This window comes from Neoarius graeffei, chromosome 28, assembly GCF_027579695.1.
Source record: "Neoarius graeffei isolate fNeoGra1 chromosome 28, fNeoGra1.pri, whole genome shotgun sequence".
Taxonomy (NCBI): domain Eukaryota; kingdom Metazoa; phylum Chordata; class Actinopteri; order Siluriformes; family Ariidae; genus Neoarius; species Neoarius graeffei.
In genome coordinates, this window is record NC_083596.1 from 17,142,102 (window position 1) to 17,162,306 (window position 20,205).

At 43.1% G+C, this 20,205-nt stretch overlaps 1 protein-coding gene across 2 annotated transcripts in view; it reads left to right on the forward strand.

Annotated features, from left to right (window-relative positions):
• Nucleotides 1-236: 236 nt before the first annotated feature.
• The window catches only part of mtmr4 (myotubularin related protein 4), a 215,379-nt gene continuing 195,410 nt past the window's right edge, over nucleotides 237-20,205 (forward strand). Inside the window, exon 1 of one of the 2 annotated variants that reach the window (XM_060913060.1) lies at nucleotides 237-307. The gene's annotated coding sequence lies outside the window, so the exon portion shown is untranslated. Of the gene's footprint in view, nucleotides 308-15,460; nucleotides 15,573-20,205 lie in introns of those variants that run through there. The other variant, XM_060913061.1, reaches the window with a different exon arrangement.

The following is a 20,205-nucleotide window of genomic DNA, read 5'->3' on the forward strand; positions in this document are numbered from 1 at the left end:
TAGTGCCGCGCTGTGATTTTCTATTGGTCGGTTTCGTGCCCAGGCGTTTGCGCGCGATTGGTGGGTGTGTGGGTGTGTTCGCGCCTCGAGCTTCGGCAGCAAAGCGCTCGCTTCGTCTCCAGTCGTAAAAGCTGATTGGTTCTGCTGTTCGAGCGGATTACGTCATGTGATTAAGTCTCGCCTCGCCATTGGTCGAGCCACAGTGTTAGGTCGGTGAAGATTGGCTGACGCAGGAGGTCATCGCGAGTGAATGCGGAAGTTGTGTGGGCTGTACTGAGTCACCGTCGGGTCAGCTGATTCTTTCTGAGTGAGTAACTCGTCTCGACTAAATCTTATTAATTTTTTTAAATGCACGGTTTTTATGTCGCCTTTAGCGCGTGTTTATGTCGAATTGTCTTCTTCTTCTTGGGTAGAACTTTTTGTCTCGAGCGTTTGGGTTTCCGGTTTCTCCGAGTGTGCGTTTGGGTCTCGGTCCAGAAAAATCGCACGCGATCCTGAGCCGAGTGAAGAGACAATACTTCGCTTTCAGTCTGTCTGTCTGTCTGTCTGTCTGTGTGTGTGTGTGTGTGTTAGAGGAGCTGTAGATCAGATCAGATCAGGTGACTGATGGCTGTCTTTCATCACATGAACCTGCTCGTGTTTGTCGGACAGGTGGAGCTGATTTTCGTTTCTCCGTCACCGTACGATGCGCGGTTGTGTACAGGGGCGTGGCCACGGGGGGTGACCCAGGGTGGCTGACGGGTAGCTGCCCCTCCCTCTCCCTCACTTCACCTCACCTCAACTGACCTCTCACCAATCGCTTTATTTACTGCCAGAAGTGGCTGAGGGTGTAAATGGTGATTGTGGTGCTGCAGGTATTTACAGCAGCTGTAAAGTCGGTGCAGTCCCGGGCTCCTGCTATCACTGAGCTTTTACCGAGGAGTAGCAGCTTCTCATACAGCTTCGGGCTGCATGGAGTTATCGACACCATAACGATCTTTTGGCCATTGTCTCATCTCATCTCATTATCTCTAGCCGCTTTATCCTGTTCTACAGGGTCGCAGGCAAGCTGGAGCCTATCCCAGCTGACTACGGGCGAAAGGCGGGGTACACCCTGGACAAGTCGCCAGGTCATCACAGGGCTGACACATAGACACAGACAACCATTCACACCTACGGTCAATTTAGAGTCACCAGTTAACCTAACCTGCATGTCTTTGGACTGTGGGGGAAACCGGAGCACCCGGAGGAAACCCACGCGGACACGGGGAGAACATGCAAACTCCGCACAGAAAGGCCCTCGCCGGCCACGGGGCTCGAACCCAGGACCTTCTTGCTGTGAGGCGACAGCGCTAACCACTACACCACCGTGCCGATCTTTTGGCCATTGTAAAAGTAGAAAATACTTTTTTTCAGTCTGTAAATTGTGCATGAATAATTACTCAAACTTCCACTGGGGAAAAATGGGTTCCTGATTACCTGGAGTATCAGATCACGTGACACAATGATCAACACATTTTATTTATTTATTTATTTATTTTTGGTCGTCGTCCACAGTTATCAACGCCATCCCGCAATTACGACACCTTTTTGTCGTCCACGGTTATCAACACCATCCCACAATTACCGACACCTTTTTTTTTTTTTTTTGGGTCAACAGTTATCGACGCTATCCCGCAATTACTGACACTTTTTTTTTTTTTTTTTTTTTTTATTTTTGTCCAGTTATCGACACCGTCCCACAGTTATTGACCTTTTTTAAAATTTATTTATTTATTTATTTTTTGGTCCACGGTTATCGACGACATCCCACAATTACCAACATTATTTGTTTATTTATTTTATTTATTTTTTGGTCCACAGTTATTGATGCCATCCCACAATTACCGACTTTTTTTTTTTGTCGTCCACAGTTATTGACACGTCCCACAGTTATTGAGACTTTTTTTTTTTTTTTTTTGTCTGTTATCAACGCCATCCCACAATTACCAACATTTTGTAATTTATTTATTTTTTGTTGTTCACGGTTATTGACACCATCTCACAATTATCTACGTGTGGGTTTTTTTTTTTTTTTGGTCATCCACGGTTATCGATGCCATCCCACAATTACTGACACCTTTTTTTTTTGGTCCACGGTTACTGATGCCGTCCCACAATTACCGACACTCTTTATTTTTTAAATGCTTCCCTGATGTTAATTTATTTTTAAAATAATGTTATTCAATTACGTTTTCGGTTTTAGTAATCTTATATTGTGACTTGTATTGGCAACTAATTGCAATTAAATATTATACTTATCGGCCTGTTCGGTTTTTAGCCGAGACTTGTGCGAGACTTCGAAATGTCAAGTGTCAGCCAGGTGTCAGTGCCGCCATTTTGAAAACTGGTTTCCAAACGAAATATTGCACAAAAACGAGTTTAAATATCGATTACTGCCTACTTTTTTTTTTCAAACTTTCCTGATTGCTCTCAAAACGAACAAAACTTCCGGCTTGATTACATCAGCATTCGAAAGAGGGCGCGCGCGTCTTTTGACAACCCCTGTGTCCGAAATCACTCCCTGCTCACTATATATTGAGGACGCCATTTTGTAGTGCTGTCCAAAACCTTAGTGAGGATTATTTACACCCTATATAGTGCACTCAAAGTATCCCACAATGCATCATGAAAAGTAGTGTACAACCGATGGTGACTAACCAAAGCGATATATCCCATCATGCATTGCGGTCGTGCTGAAAGAAATCAAATTAAAAGTCTCAAATTTGATTTAATAAAAGGCAGCGGCAAAGAAGAAAGTATTCAGCCTTGATTTAAAAGAACTGAAAGCTGCAGGTACTTTGTATTGATTAATGTGGGAAATGCGCTCAGTATAATATGGATTTATCACAAAAATACATGCATGTGTTTTTATTATTTTGAAAACCCACCAGCCGACTGATCTGGCCCGTTTTAATTGTCTGACAGTAATGACGTAAATACCAGCGTGACGGAGTAGTGTCAAAGCTTTTTTTTTTTTTTCCCCCCCTCCTTCCTTTGGTTTACCAATGAGCTCACTATATAGGGAGTAGTGAATGAGTGAGCGATTTCGGACACGGGGAACGTTGGCAGATGTCGGTCGCTTTGATTTCCGCTGTAAGTTTTACTTCCGTCCTACGATGTCTTGCACAGGTCTCAATGAATCTCGTTTACAGCCATTGCTTTGACATATAGACGGATATATTACAGAGCATATTTCAAACACTCATAACTTGCTACAGCAGTGACAAAATAGCGATCAAAAATGCGTTCCGATATTTAATAAAATGAGGGAAATAGAATTTTGATGATTAAAAAAAAAATTAGCCTTTAGTTCTCCTTTAATAGAAGGAATTTAACAGAAATCCCAATCTAGACTCTTAATGAGCATTGTGTCCCAATACTCACAAAGTTCCCTGGGTATGAGTGAGGGCGGTGTGTGGTTCCCGCCGCTCCGCCAAACGTTAAGGTCTGTAATTTGAGGATTATGTTGAACATTAACTACTTGAGCTATTATTTTGGTAATCGGACTCCCCGTTTTTAAAATGAAGGTTTTGGGTTTCATGGGAAAGACGGAAGGTGTTTGATTCGTCTCCCCCCCCCCCCCCCCCCCCCACTTTTATGTGGTTTGTTGATGCGGGTAGAGTTATTTAATTATAACCCTCTAATCAACTTAGTTTAAGCTGTACAATAATTAAACCAACGGGTTTATTGATGAGCTGTAAGAGAGAGCGTCAAAGTAATACTTTGACCACATTCGGTAACTAACATCGTGCCTTGTTGTCCGTTTTAAGTTGGACCTGTTGGTCCGCTGTTGCTGGCTGTATTGGTTACTCTCTTCTCGCGCCAGTTTCATTCCCCCAGTTTACTCTGCCCAAGCAGCAGAACCCGCCAAGCTCCACTGCTTGTGCTGAAATATCTAATTGATGTGCCACGATCAGGTTACAGGTCAGGGCTCCACTTTAAATAGCAACGTGACTCGCTCTGAATTTGGGCCCACATGCTCCGAGGCTATGTTTGTATCTCTCCATAGTAATAGCGTAGCTGTTCTCGTCCTCGGCGTGAGACTGATGGTTACAGATCAGAAGTGACCTGCTGTTCGGAGCTTTGGTTTGTTGCTCTTGGCACCCTGTTGAAGAGGAGAAAGTGCTTGTGAGGCAAATTTACAGCGTTGTCTGGTTTATGAAAAGCAATAGAAAACCCATTAGAAAGTCCAGATGTTTACGTAGCAGTGTTAATGGGATCTCTAGAGTGTCTGTGTTGGTGTCTGCAGTCTTGCACTCGGAGTAAAAGGTGTCCTAAACTGGGCGGCGTGTTTCCAGAAGTTGCCAACGAAACCGTCATGTTTGAGAGTTAAAGCAGAACTCGTGGGCGGATGAGCAAAAATCAGGTTGTGTTCTTCCAACAGTGAAATGTGCACAGTGGATGGTGTGAAACGCATCATGTGACCACAGTGAGTCGTGGCCATCTTCAAGGGAAATGATGTAGTTGGGATGTCGGGACATCAGTCCAAGCGTATACCTTCTTTCATATAAGAGCCACATGTACAGAATGGGTCAAAAGTTCGGACACCTACTCATACCCCTTTTCCACCAAATCAGTTCCAGGGCTGGTTCACAACTCGTTCAACTTGCGAGCCAGCTGAGAACCAGTTTGCTTTTCCATAGCTCGCGGTGCTAAGGGGAGCCACGTCATTACGTCGCTGTATACGTCAGTTACGTCGCTACGTTTGCATAAACCTTGGAGCGAATATCGAAGCAAAAACAACACGGAAGAAGCAGCAACAACAACAATAATAATGGATGACTTCGCGTTTGTACAGCTGCGGCTTCTCGTCGCTTAAAAATGGCGATCTTTCGCGGTCTTGTTATTGTTGTCGGTCTTAACAACTCCGCCCCCCCGCTGACGTAAGCGGTTCTTTCCTCTGGCCCAGCAGAGAGTTGGTGCTAGCCTGGAACCGGTTTTTCTGGCCCCAGAGCCAGTTCTTTGTCAGTGGAAACAGAAAACCCGGTTCCAAACTAAGCACTGGCCCCGAACCAGCCCTGGAACTGCTTTGGTGGAAAAGGGGCGTCATTGATGGGTTTCTCTGTATTTTGACCAATACCGAAGGCATCAGAGCTACGGAGTTATGTGGCAAAGTCTTAAAAACCAAAGGTTTCATATTTTAGATTCTTCAAATTGGCCACCGTTTACCTCGATGCTTTGTACGCTGTTGGCATTAGAGCATGGATACGCAGAGGTGTCCACCAGGGCTGAACGATATGGACAAAATTTAATATCTCGATATTCATGCCAGATATCTTAATATTGATACGATATGACTACGGGTTGGGTGAAAACCAAGCGTTTTTCAGAAAAATAAAAACGTCATAATGCAAAAAAATGTGGAAAATGCAGTTTTATTTTTAAGAATATTAACATAAATTACAAATCAAACATTTTACTGCAGCTCTGCTTTAACAATAAATAACAAATGCATCCGTATTTATTTATCGTATGCTCCCCGGGGAAGAAGGACGTCTGCAGACAGCGGGCCTTGAGTTTGAAGTTTGTTGTAATAAAATGGACCGTTAAACTGATGTAAGGTTCGGTTGTCCGGCTCGACCACAGGTCCGTGGTTGTGGCGAAATGATCGATTTCACGGAGCTCGGATTCAACATTCATTATAACTCATTATAGAGTTTCGGAATGGCCACTTGATTAAAATGTGTTCGGGATGGTATTTTATAACGCTTGTCCAGCGTCCGAACCATTTTTTTAAAGCCCTCTTTCGAGACTGTGTGCACAGGTACCCAGGGGATTCAAAGTTTGGGAGAATAGCAGGGTACAAATAATTTACAGCAGGGTGCAAAATGGTAAAATGTCTGCCAGCGGCAGACATAATGCACACAAAGCGTGCAGGGATAGATAGATAGATAGATAGATAGATATGGAAGTACGAATTTTTCATGGGGCGGGATGGTTTGGAACAGGCCATCTAATATTGGGATAACATTTACCCGGGACGGGTATTTGAGGCGGGTCGTCTAGCTTAAGCTTGATTAGCGTTGTTACGCATGCCAGTGTTTCCCACAGAAATTTTGGAGACTATGGGGGCAAGCCATGGGGGGGGGCGCGGGAGTTGTTTAAAATTGAATGATATGTTAAATATTAAGTTATTACTGAAAAACTATTGATTAAAAAAACAGACACTGGGGGCGTCGTGGCTCAGGTGGTTAAGGCGCCATACCATGAATGCGGGCGACCCGGGTTCGATTCCGGCCCGAGGTCATTTCCCGATCCCTTCCCGTCTCTCTCTCCCGCTCATTTCCTGTCTCTACACTGTCCTATCCAATAAAGGTGCAAAAAGCCCAAAAAAATATCTTTAAAAAAAAAAAAAAAACAGACACTGAGAAATGGTCCTATAAACAACTTTACCAATATAAAAGATTACCAGGACTACAAAAATGCAGAAAAATGGGCTTTACTTATCCAAATGCTCCTGTTGGTTCAAAAGTTAAAGTGCAGAGAACCTCACAGCACAACATGAAGTTACCTTAAAATATAATATAAATGCCTCAGCTTTCATGTAAGAAAAAAAACTATTAATACTAGTACTGTGTGCAGGCAGTCTCTCCTGAAGACTAAATTAAACAATAATTATAAACTAATAAAATAAATGGCTCAGGCTTCATAGAAGAAAAAAAACAATTTGAACAGAACCTCACAGTATGATGCTGAAGCTGCCTAAACAATGGAAAATAAAATACCATTTTGGCAAAAACGTTGGCATCCATTAATTTCTTGTAGTAAGTAAAAAAAAAAAATGTTGCCAGATACTGCTGACGTTTTACAGCCCAAAATATGTTCAAAACCCGCCAAAATGCACTTAAAACCGCCCAAATTGGGCGGGAAACCGCGCAATCTGGCAACACAGGCGGCAGTAATGGCTGCACTCGTGTCAAGGATGTAAACACAGTTGACGCGGCAACGGACATACATGACATAGTGGATGTAATTTACGTTCACAACTTTTTTTGCTGTCAGAAATATTTAATATTAAATTTTGTGACTCGACTGACAATAGCTGGCGGCATAAGCCACAGACGGCGATTTGCTGCCGGTGACCGGCTACTTTTGAGACCGCTGGGTACCATGTCTTTTGCAATGTGGTATGTTATAGCGTCTGTAATTTCTTTATGTCTGGTGGATGTCGACTCGTATGGTGTAACGCTACTGAACGCATCAGCAATCAAACTTTGCTTTGGCTTATTTTGGGATGACTGAGAAGTCCCCAGTGTTTCTCTCATTGTCATACACTCTTCGTGCAGCACGCGATGGCGGTGTTTCAGGTGGTGAAACATGTTTGTTGTGCTACCTTGCTTCGTCGCAATTTTTGCTAAGCACGACCTGCACAACGCCTCACTCTGGTTAACATCGTCCTTTTTGAATCCAAAATACCTCCAAATAATAGAGGATGACTTTTATGTTTTGGCACCAAGTCAGATTCTGCACCGCCACCGGCTGCATTATCTTCCGCACTCGTTTTATTTCTTTCTTTTTAATTTCCCCACTGTGTCTGTAGTGTGCGCGTGCGTCGGTCTCCGTCTCCCTCACTCCCGCCCTCATATGTTTGTCATTGGTTGGCTTCAGCTGTCGATCCACAGCAAGCATGAAATAAGGTTTGTGGTTGGCTGGCCTTAGCGGTGCATTCAAGGGCAATCGTAAAAATGATGTTTGTTGTGACTGCCAGAGCTGTACGTGCAGGGCGAGCGCGGGGAGGGCAAATCTATATCGTTGCTTTTTCGATATTAATATCTTGAATGTTCATATCTAGATATAGATATGATAACGATATATCATTCAGCCCTAGTGTCCACAAGTATTGTCGACCACCAGTTTTCTCCGCCTATGCAGACGGTCTGCACTCGATCCTGAGGGGGGGAAACCCCCAACAGCTTGCCTTTCAGTGTTTAAGCAAATCTGTATCATCTCTGCTGCCCATAATTTGCTGCAAATCCAAATATCTCGCTACAAAATTGTCTGCGATTTGGGTCTAGCATGACTGGAAATGTCTCATTTGTTCTCATGCTCTGATTGGCTGATGGTCACACTACGATGGGACCATGCCGTAGTGTATGTAGTTATGTTACAGAGCCAGGCAGCGTACTACGGGGGGAACCGAGAAAGCCAAACAAATACTCGCACATCTGGAGGGAAATTTCATACGTATTTTGCAAATATTTTACAGGGATATGGTCAGTAATTTTTATTAGCCGAGAATGCATGTAAATTTCAAAATTTTCTGAGGGGCATGTCCCCAGACACCTCCCAAGCATTAGCATACCTTTTGGCTTCGCTGCCGCAAATTCCACATCCGCTTGTTTGTTCCTCGCGGAAATCTGATTTTCGCAAGCATGTTTTTTGGTGCTCTAGTGTCATCACTTCTTAACCAATCTTCACCAAAATGCTCACCAGGGTCACGCAAAGACATTAGTTTTTGGTGGGTCAAGGTCAAATCTTTATAACAAAAAACAAAACACCTAATTGGCCATAACTTCCGTTTCTTTGTGATTTTCACAAGTATCGTGTTCTGCGTGACTCTTTGTTTGTGTATTTATTGCCGGCTATTTTCTGGAGAACCCTGATGTATAGTACAGGTCGTGGTGAGACAAAACAGATTAGTGTCAAATGTCACAACTAGTATACAATAGGGGTGGGTATTGCCAAGGACCTCACGATACGATACGCATCACAATAGAGGTCTGCGCGGGTCGGATTTTTCAGTCCCGCCCGTGCCCGCATTGTGCAGTCCCGCCCGCGCCCGCAAAGAATTATGATTTTCAGTCCCGCCCGCGCCCACAAAAAAATTGATTTTCAGTCCCGCTCCCGCCCGCGCCTGCCATATTTTGTCCCGCTCCCGCCCGCAAATCCCGCATGATGTAGACGTTCGCGTTATTTCTCAGGAATGTTCTTGTCTTGACACAGCGTGATGGTGCCTCGCCCCCTGCTTTGAGTGGATTTCAGCATAAATATCTACAGCTCACGTTATTATTTACCTTGTTTCGGAATTCAGCATGTACTGTCTCATAATAATAATTAGTGCTGTCAAGAGATTAAAATATTTAATCGCGAATCTCACATTTTTTTTATCATATGAGAAACCATTGTAATTCTCTGATCAGCATAAAGTGAATGGGCTTGCTTTGTACCAATGATGGTGGTGTTTTATTTTTTATTTTTTTTATTGCAGAGCTAGTAAGAGAAGTGAACTGATTTATTGCTTGAGTTAGTCTACAACTTTAATCAGAGAGACATGTTACACAGTGACGGTAGGCTTGACTCAATGCTATCCCAGAAATCCTTCCTGTAATATGCAAATTTGGCCGCCTCTGATTGGACAGCCAAATTTGCATATTACAGGAAGGATTTCTGGGATAGCATTGAGTCAAGCCTACCGTCACTGTGTAACCTGTCTCTCTGATTAAAGTTGTAGACTAACGCAAGCATTAAATCACTTCACTCATGGTTCTCTTGCTAGCTGGGTGTGAACTGAGTCATTAGAGTGATCAAAGGATTTCCCGTTAGGGTGATCAATGGCAAATTTATGATGCCATTTCTCTGTCAATCTGACTCTCTCTGCAAATTTAGGCATCTTAAAATGTTTTTATTAATGCCAAATCAAATATCCAGCACAAATTATATATGATAGACATAAATTAATAATTTTTATTTCAAACACATTTTTAGTTAGCGGGACTGCAGCTTATCACTGCTCCCGCCCGCGCCGCGTATGTGCACTCCCGCCCGCGCCGCGTATGTGCACTTCCGGTCCCGCCCGCAATGAGCTTTCAAAATTTGTCCCGCGCCACACTGCTTTGCGGCGGGTCCTGCGGGACTCCCGCGGGAGTGCAGGGCTCTACATCACAATACTTGAGTCACGATACGATACGCATCACGATACTTGAGTCACGATACGATACTGAGATATATTGTGATATTCTACATAGTTCACTGAAAAATGTAAACGCATTATGCATCTTAAAATCCGAGTTGTATGTACATCAGATGATAGTGATAATTCATGGGACAAACTGAGTCAAAACAATGTAATTCTAATTATCCATGCCATTTTATTGTAATTATACAAGCGCAAGTTACAACATATTTGCAGGAACAACACACTCACTACGTTTACATGCACATAGAGAATCGAATTTCTGCCGTTGCTCGACTGAAATCGAAGTTCTAAATGCCATGTATACACCTTAATTCGGCTGAAATTGAACCGAACTTGATTTCTCGGAATCGAGCTACACGACCTAGTTTATGCGATTTCTGCCGAGCTACTTTGTGCATGTATACCCTATCGAGCTAGTTGTCGAGCTACTTCCGGAAGTGACGAGTGACGAGACCACAAGCGGGAAACACGACAGCCTCGGTCAGCATGACAACAGTAGTAGCGAGCAGCAGAAGAGGATAGGAGGAACAAACGAAGAAGAGAAAATGTGGATGTAGAGCTCTCTGAAGTGTGGGTGGAGCACCGAGGACGGCAGGACAAAGCTTCTGGTACTCATACAGTTGAACTCAAAATTATTAGCCCCCCTTGTGGAATTGAACATAATTCTTGATTTCTCCATGAAAATGACCATTGACAACAAATGTTTTTATTCTTGAAATAAATGCACTATGAAGACATTGTCCAACAAGTTTCATTACGATATCTTATTATCACACTGAGTTTCAACCAAAAACAGCAAAAGTGAGATGTTCAAAATTATTAGCCCCCTGACCATTAGTAGTCAATTGTGTACCCTTTTTGACCCACAACTGACAACAACCTCTTGGAATAGTTTTTCACTAGGTTGGCACAGGTCTCCTGAGGAATTTTGGCCCATTCCTCCATTGCAAACTGTTCCAACTGGCCCAAATTGGATGGTTTTCGTGCATGGACGTTCTTTTTCAGCACTTGCCACAGGTTTTCTATTGGATTGAGATCTGGGCTCTGTGCAGGCCACTGTATGACGTTGGTCTTGGTATCCTTGAAGTATTGCTGGACTATTTTAGATGTATGCTTTGGGTCGTTATCTTGCTGGAAGACCCAACGACGACCTAAGTGCAAAGTGAGAGCAGACTTCTGCATGTTTTCCTTCAGTATTTTTAGGTAATCTTCCTTTTTCATGGTGCCATGCACCCGAACCAGACTGCCTGTACCTGAGGCTGCAAAACAGCCCCACAGCATGATGCTGCCACCACCATGTTTAACTGTGGGAACTGTGTTCACAGGGTTGAAGGCCTCTCCCTTTCTTCGCCATACATAGGCAATGTCCATATGCCCAAACAGCTCCAATTTCGTCTCATCTGACCAAAGCACAGACTTCCAAAACTCATCTTTCTTCTTCAAGTACTCACGGGCAAACTTTAGTCAGGCTTTGATGTGACGATGTTTTAGTAAGGGGGTTCTTCTGGGACGATAGCCCCGAAGCCCATTCCGATGAAGAGCCCTCACAACAGTGTGCCTTGACACACAAACTCCAGAAGAGGCCAGGTCAGCAACAATTTCCTTTGCAGATGTACGGGGCTCTTTACGGACATCTCTGACAATTTTTCTTTCCAGAGTTCTTGAGATCTTACACTTGCGTCCACGACCAGGTTTGTTCTTGACCGAATTTGTCTCCTTGTACTTGGCAATGATGCACCGAACTGCAGTTCTGGAGACTGTAAACCTCTTCGAAATGGCAGTGTAGCCTTGGCCCTTGTCATGAGCCTCCACAATCTTTTGTCGGAGTTCAATACTTATTTCTTTAGTCTTCGGCATTGTGACAAATAGTAATCCTCCTCATTCATTCAAATGCCCTGTTCCTTGGAGTCCTTTTAAACTGTTGAATGGAGCCAATTGACTACAGGTGTTGTTTAAAAGCTGATTGGTTAATTAACTGTGTTTTAAAAGAAAGAATCCACATGGGGGCTAATATTTTTGACCAACTCATTTTTACCATATTTCATATAAAGACAGCCTAAAACTAATTTCATATTCCAAAATGCACCACAAACATCTGAATAGTACTGGTGATTGTTTGTGTATATCAATTATCAATGCTTTAAACATTTGGAGGATATTTGGGAAAATGTTCCAAAATTTAAGGGGGGCTAATAATTTTGAGTTCAACTGTAGGCTTTTTATTGTCAGACTTTTCAGTTTAACAGCCTACTTTTATTCTTGAGAGAAAAACACACGCGCGCGCTGTGTTCTAGTCCCGGGATGAGCTTTCCCCTCTGCCTCCTTAAATAGGGCGTGGTTACTGGGAAGACACACAAACACAGGTTAATTACCGTCAGGTGTCGTGATTCTGCCACTCACCTTCCCTGGCTCCGCCCTCCTGTCACAGACCGGCGCTTGACCACGCCCCCACTGCTACAGGCAAGCAGAAACGTGCACTTCTGGAGCAATGAGGAGACAGAGTTCATGCTCATTCAGCTTAAGGAGTTGAATATATTAAAATTCATGGACGGGAGAAAAACGCGCAGTGGAGAACACGGAACTGATAACTTTGTTTACACTCTTGAATAGCTCTTCATGACGACAACCGGAAGTGTACCAACACGATGGGGCGTATTGTGCCACCTGTGGCTCGGGTGCACAATGCACCTCACACAATAGCTCGATTTCATTGTGTGCATGTAGGATTGGATTTCTCTGGCACCCTGCTGGGACCTTCAGCTCGATTACCGACAGCAGCTCGATTTGGATGTGCATGTAAACGTAGTCACTGTCTGAAACACATTGAAAAGTGCAGTGGGCATCTTAGTCTCCCTGAGCACAATTATGAAACAAAGTGCAGTGTGGGTCAGTGTCCACACACTGAAACTGAACTGAAACCTCAGTGAATCATGTTTCTTCCGAACTTTGAGTAAATACTCAAAATAAAATGCAGTGTCTCTCGCACACTAAAATTGAAAATGCAAGATAAAGTGCAGCTTCTTGCCTTTGGCCTTAAATGACAAAATTAAGTTCACAGTTACAGTAAGTCACACATCACTGAAGTAGACGGGAGGACTTTGGTGCTGTCCAGTGTAGTTTGCTTCGGGTCGGGTTTCGGCGGCTCCGGCTGAGCTAATATGTCGGGGTGGTGTCGTGCTAAGTAAGTTCGCAAGTTTGTTGTGTTACCTGAATATCTAATTGGAGCGAAACAGGTTTTGCAGAGTGCGTACTCTTTGTCCAGCTCACTTTTTTTTTTTTCTCCTTTCCTTTGGAATCCAAAGTGCCTCCAAACATCTGCCTTAAAGTTCGGCGGCGTCTCTAGGTTTACATTAACAGCCATGCTTGCTTGTTTTTTTTCCTCACTGCAACCACCGGGGGAAAAAAAGAGAAGACGAAGAGTGCCTTGCAGTGAGGGAGCGGCACAGCGACACCTTGCGGAGCGGAGGTGCGGAAGTCGTACTGGATTTACAACCCGTCTGAAACGTGATTTATTATTTGAAAAAATATCGATATTGAATCGGAAGACAAAGTATCGCGATATATCGCTGTATCGATAATTTTGCCCACCCCTAGTATACAATATACATACAGTACAGTGTGTGCGCAAAAGTCTTAGGCCCCCCTACTTTTTTTTTTTTTTTAAATAGATTTCTATAACTTCTACGTTATCGAGTCGGTACAGGAACATTTTAGAGTCCAAGCGTTTGTTTTCCAGCACAAGATTAAAGTGCATATTCTGCACCAATTTTATTTTTTTTTATTTTTTATTTTTTATATGAAAGTATATCCCTTTACACACTCCTCCAGAAGGGTAATTTTGCACAAGGCCATCTGTCTACAGCAGAAAAAAATAAAATAAAATGTGTCTGGAAAAATCCCAAGGGAGTCTGGAGCCAGATTCGTGACGTTACCTGCGGAAGCGCCAGCAGGCTGCGCGAGCTTTGCACGGTTTCAGTGCACAGCCTGTGTAGACCAAGCGCTCCCATTTCTCCCTCATTGTCCGGTCTTTTGGGAAACGGTGAGTACTAATCCCATCAAGATTGGTGTTGCTCCACCCTCCTACGATACATCTGTTAACCATTTTAATAATTACGCAATAATGTTGAAGAAATTTGCAGAAAACCACCAGGTCGTTTTCTCAAACAAACCAGCGCTGACGTAGGATTCAGAGGGAGGCGTCCCGCATGCGACGTCATGAAAATCCATGTTTGCCGGGAAATCCAAATGCCAAGTTTTTTCAGAGGCGGACCAAGTCGCCTCAAATGGCTCGATTTCAACTGAATTTTTCTGGTATTGCGCAAGGTAAAAAAAAAATTGCAGAGAATGCAGAATGTGACAGATATTTGACCAAAGTTTAATATAAAATAGGAGAATTACACTGATCTTGCTCCTGAATTTACCCGTGATATGCACTTTAAATGTTGGAGGGGAAAAAAAAAAAAGTTTGTATCTGAGCAGCATATTGCACAAGTGCACTTTTCAGATGAAAAAAGGAAGACATAATGAAGGCTACTGGGTTTTGGTGCAAAATTAAGATGCAAGTGTGACAGTGTTCAGAAGAGCTGGGGCTGGTTCTCTAATACCCCTTTTCCACCAAATCAGTTCCAGGGCTGGTTCGGGGCGGGTGCTGGTTCACAACTCGTTCAACTTGCGAGCCAGCTGAGAACCAGTTTGCTTTTCCTTAGCTCGCGGTGCCACGTCATTACGTCGCTGTATGTCAGTTACGTCGCTACATTTGCTTAAACCTTGGCGCGAATATCGAAGCAAAAACAATGCGGAAGAAGCAGCAGCAACAACAATAATAATGGATGGCTTTGCGTTTGTACAGCTGCTGCTTCTCGTCGCTTAAAAATGGCGGTCTTATTGTTGTTGGTCTTAACAACTCCGCCCCCCCCCCCCCCCCCCCCCCCCCCCCCCCCGCTGACATAAGCGGTTCTTTCCTCCGGCCCAGCAGAGAGTTGGTGCTAGCCTGGAACCGGTTTTTCTGGCCCCAGAGCCAGTTCTTTGTCAGTGGAAACAGAAAACCCGGTTCCAAACTAAGCACTGGCCCCGAACCAGCCCTGGAACTGCTTTGGTGGAAAAGGGGCATGAGATGCTCAGTAGAACCTACAGCTCACTTCCTTATAAAACTGCACTCATTGTACTGGAGACTTTTATTTATTTTAAAGCAAAGAATCATCTCACACCAAATACTGACCTGTTTTTCGTTCATTATGGTTTACTGCTGTTTGTGTTTTTTCATCTCATCTCATTATCTCTAGCCGCTTTATCCTTCTACAGGGTCGCAGGCAAGCTGGAGCCTATCCCAGCTGACTACGGGCGAAAGGCGGGGTACACCCTGGACAAGTCGCCAGGTCATCACAGGGCTGACACATAGACACAGACAACCATTCACACTCACATTCACACCTACAGTCAATTTAGAGTCACCAGTTAACCTAACCTGCATGTCTTTGGACTGTGGGGGAAACCGGAGCACCCGGAGGAAACCTACACGGACACGGGGAGAACATGCAAACTCCACACAGAAAGGCCCTCGCCGGCCCCGGGGCTCGAACCCGGACCTTCTTGCTGTGAGGCGACCGTGCTAACCATACAGTAAATTCTGTATAAGGTTTGCATGAACTGGCTTGTAGAATGATGCAGAGTAAAGTAACCAATACTGAAAACAGTCGTTTGGGTTGTGAGTTTTTTGTTTTTTAAGCATTTTGTAACATTTAGCCTGTGGTGGCTGGGTTTTCAGGAATAGTGTTCGATTTGTGCAGAAAGGCGCTCTGGGTTTATTTTAAGTTTTGACTTGTCAATCGTCTTGTAAGGAAGGAGAAACAAGCTGGAGCAAGCAGTTCTACCTGCGGCCTAGAAAATCTTGCCAGCGTTCCTTGGAAACGCAACTGTACTCACACATGCACGAAGTGGTGCATGCCAGTGTTCACCACCTGATTTCAGGAATCTGGCAATCGTGAACGGATGCACAAATGCATGCAACATCCAGTCACTCTCTTGCTGTGAACGTAACCCCGATTTTGCTATCAAACTCTCAGCCATCAGGTGGTGGTGGTGGTGGTAATTGATTTATAGCGGTGCAAGCACTGCATAGTTGGCATATTTGAGTCCAGTGCGCTGGAGTAAATGTGTTTCGAACGGGGGGAGGAGGTCGTCTCCTGCATGTCTCTCGCATGATGATAAGCCACATGACTGCTTATATAATAACTGCACTTTGGCATTTTATTGCGGCTCGAACTTTGAAACCTAACCCGTGCTACGCGGACGAGGATCCAGGGCTGGTAAATGGTTGATTCGGTAAGATTAACCATTTATCATCTCTTTTTACTTTTCAAGAAATTAGAATTGAAACTGTACGGAAGTAAAACGTCACCAGCTATTGTGGTTGCGTTTCTTCTTTTGTTTGCAGCTCTTAAGGTTCAGGCTCATAATGTACAGCTGGAACCGCTTGGAGATCATTTAACAAGGAGGATGTGGGAAGGGGTTCAGCATCTTTCTGTTTAGACTCGAGCCAAACACTGGAGCTAATCGTGTGCGAGTGACGAAACGGCTGCATCTTGTATTTGGCGCACAGGCTAGATAAAATGACTTGTTGTTCCTGATCTAGTTCTTAGAGATGGCGCGTATCCTTTTTTTTTTTTTTTTTTTGCAAATTGAGCCAATCTGATTTCATTGGCTTAGATTATAGGATGAAGTGTATAGCTGCTAACTTTTGTATAATGGTAATGTGGTGGGTGTGTATCTGCTCAGTAGGGTGGGGCAGGACGACATCATATTATTGATATCATGACGTCAGTGCAATATTTTACATAATACTGGCTAGGGCTGAACGATCTATCGTTTTCAACCGAAAATCGCGATCTCGGACAACACGATTTTGGGATCGTCAAAGCCGCGCTTTTTCTCAGTGCTCCTAAACTGACCCCATGTTTTGTTTCGTCAATAATTTCACACATGTATGCTCTGCGTATTGCCCCAGCATGATGTAAAAACACTGTCAGCTACCAATCAAGAAGCTGCATGCTGCGCGTGGACAGGTCACGTGTTATCCACTCCAATCAGCGGATAACCGTTACATTACATACTACCATTACATTTCATTTCCTCTTGCCACTTTGTGTGAAAAAGAAGCACAGGCTTCCGAGTACAGGGGTTGAATTTCTGTAACTGCTGCTGATGTTGTTAATGTTCATAAGCTAGCTCTCTTGAGCCATTCTTGCACTACTTTTAAGGTAAGACTTTTTTGCTCTACTTTGTTGTTTATTATAATTTATAATGCTTATGTACCTTCTTTTACAAAAGTGCAATATTTTGTGCTGCTGAGCCATTGAGCAACCTTTTTTTTTTTTTTTTTTTTTTTTAAATGTCGGATATGTTGGTAATGGGAAAAGTAAAAGAAGCAAAAGTTTATTTAAGAAAGATGGCTCTCTTTTTATTTTAAGTTATTATAACTTGTTCCTCAGGCACTCAATGTTAATAAACAGGCCTACATTTGAAATCTGTTGACCTCAGTTTTCATTCTTGCATTAGCTTTATGGAATTCATTGTATTAATTAATTTGCACTGAAACTTGATTTAAAGAAAAAAAAAATCGTGGTCGAAATCGCAATATCTGCCAGAAAAATCGCATTTCAATTTTTTCTTAAAATCGTTCAGCCCTAAGGCCAAAAAGTGTGTTTCAGGTAACACGAAATACTAAAATAAGGTCGGTAGGTAGGAAAAGGTGTGGTGTGTGTTTTTTTTTTTTTTTTTTTTTTTTTTTTTTTTAAATTTTGTTGAAAAAAATTAACAGAAACATCTTACAAAATAGTATTTTGGCACAGAATCCTTTATACCACACATCATAATAAAATGAGTGTTTTAAATCTTTAAACGAATAAAAAAAATATCGCGAGAGTTCGAGTTATGATCTACGGAAGCGTATTGCTGCCACACTCAAAAAAAAAATTGGCTTAGAATCAAGTAATTACGTGAAAAGATATTGTTAAGTTATCACGTTTTTACAATATATTTATCATCACGTAATTTCATGATACGAAATTATCACGTTATTTCATGATATTTTCATGTAATAACGTGAAAACACCTTATCAAGAAATAACATGAAAATAACGTCCTAGGCTACTTCCATTAAGAGCAGACGGCCTAGCCTAGCCTACTGTAGAACTTGGGTCGAGCAAAAACACCGAGCAAAAGCATGGCTGAATCCTGAATGACTCCTATTTGTATAAATAGGGGACTACATAGGCGGCAAAATGCAGTGTTTTTCCCTGCCATGGAAGTGCACTTGTATACTGAAGAGGAAGCAATTTGCATTACAGCCTTGAATGAGGATTCAAAATGGCGCCTCGGCTCAGTTTTGCCTTCCTCCTTCAGTATACAAGTGCGCTTAAGAAGACTGTGGGGGAAACCGGAGCACCCGGAGGAAACCCACGCGGACGCGGGGAGAACATGCAAACTCCGCACAGAAAGGCCCTCGCCGGCCACGGGGCTCGAACCCAGACCTTCTTGCTGTGAGGCGACAGCGCTAACCACTACACCACTGTGCCGCCACTGCTATAATATTATAATATAATATTATGACTGATGCTTGTGAAACCTACCTACTTCAGAATTATACAAAAATAATTCCATATTTAGAAAGGATAGGTTTCAAGGACTCGGTAAATGTATACTTTTCTACCTCTAAAATAATTTATGGAGATAGACATTGAACTGAATGTACCTATTAAATTCGTGATTTTCACAAAAAGTATTCCGTCAAAATGTGACTGAAAAAAAATTGAGGTATTCCGTAAGGAATGAGTTAAGGTTTTTTTTTTTTTTTTTTTTTTAATTCCTTTTTTTTAATGTGTCAAGATACAGGTATGGTCAAAATTAGAGGCGAGTTTCAGTTCATGTTCTGGTTCCTTGGAGCTCAGGGTGTTTTTTGAGATTTGAGTACTTCTCCTTTGGGGGCGAACGAACGAAAGGATAATGGGGAAATAGAAGAACAGAAAGTAATGTGCTTTTTTTTTTTTTTTTTTTGTTTGTTTGTTTGTAGATGTCGGAGTCAGTGTGTGTTGTGATCTCAAATGAGTAACAGGTGGAGGAAACTAAACCTAAGCAAGAGTTTTTGTTCGGAGCATGTGTTCGATCTATTGTCTGTACAATACAGGGTGTAGTCAGGTGAGGAGGTGCGTGCACAAACGTGCTTTATACTGTACAGGGTATGACTGAGGGAATTTGAAAACAAGCCAGCATGAAAGGAGAACCCAACCTATAGGACAAGTTTTATACAAGTGCCATGTGTATATAGCAGATAAATTGCTGTGGTGGTGGTCTGGGCTTCTGCAAATCACTTTGCTCAATCAAGACAAAAAGCCGTGCAAGATTAAGCTCCACCCATTTTGATTTTAGGACGGGGGGGAGCACAATTTTTTTTTTTTTTTTGCAGTTCTTTTCAGGATAAAAGTTCATCTCATCTCATTATCTCTAGCCGCTTTATCCTGTTCTACAGGGTTGCAGGCAAGCTGGAGCCTATCCCAGCTGACTACGGGCGAAAGGCGGGGTACACCCTGGACAAGTCGCCAGGTCATCACAGGGCTGACACATAGACACAGACAACCATTCACACTCACATTCACACCTACAGTCAATTTAGAGTCACCAGTTAACCTAACCTGCATGTCTTTGGACTGTGGGGGAAACCGGAGCACCCGGAGGAAACCCACGCGGACACGGGGAGAACATGCAAACTCCACACAGAAAGGCCCTTGCCGGCCACGGGGCTCGAACCCGGACCTTCTTGCTGTGAGGCGACAGCGCTAACCACTACACCACCGTGCCGCCCAGGATAAAAGTTGTATTAAAATATTGATGTCCCACCATTGGCCTGAAACCAGGTGTGGCTTGGGTTAACGAACTCAATTGGCTGTATTTTGGATAAACAATGTACAAATTTGATAAAACTTGGTACACGTAATCATTGGAACATTAAGAGTTGCACCAAAGTGCATGCAAATATCACAAGGGGGCGCTATAACAGCCCAATATCTTGTTCTTATGAACTTTTTTTTTTTTTTTTCTGATAAAGTTGAAATTTTGTTTATCATTTGGGATGGACAAATTGGTAACCATGGTTCCCAGGACAAGAAAATTGTATGCATGTAAATTGTGTGCATGTTTTTGTTTTTCTTCCATAGTCGTTTCGACAGTCAGGCTCAGTCGGCTCCAATTGGACGTTCACAAGCACAAGCTTTTAT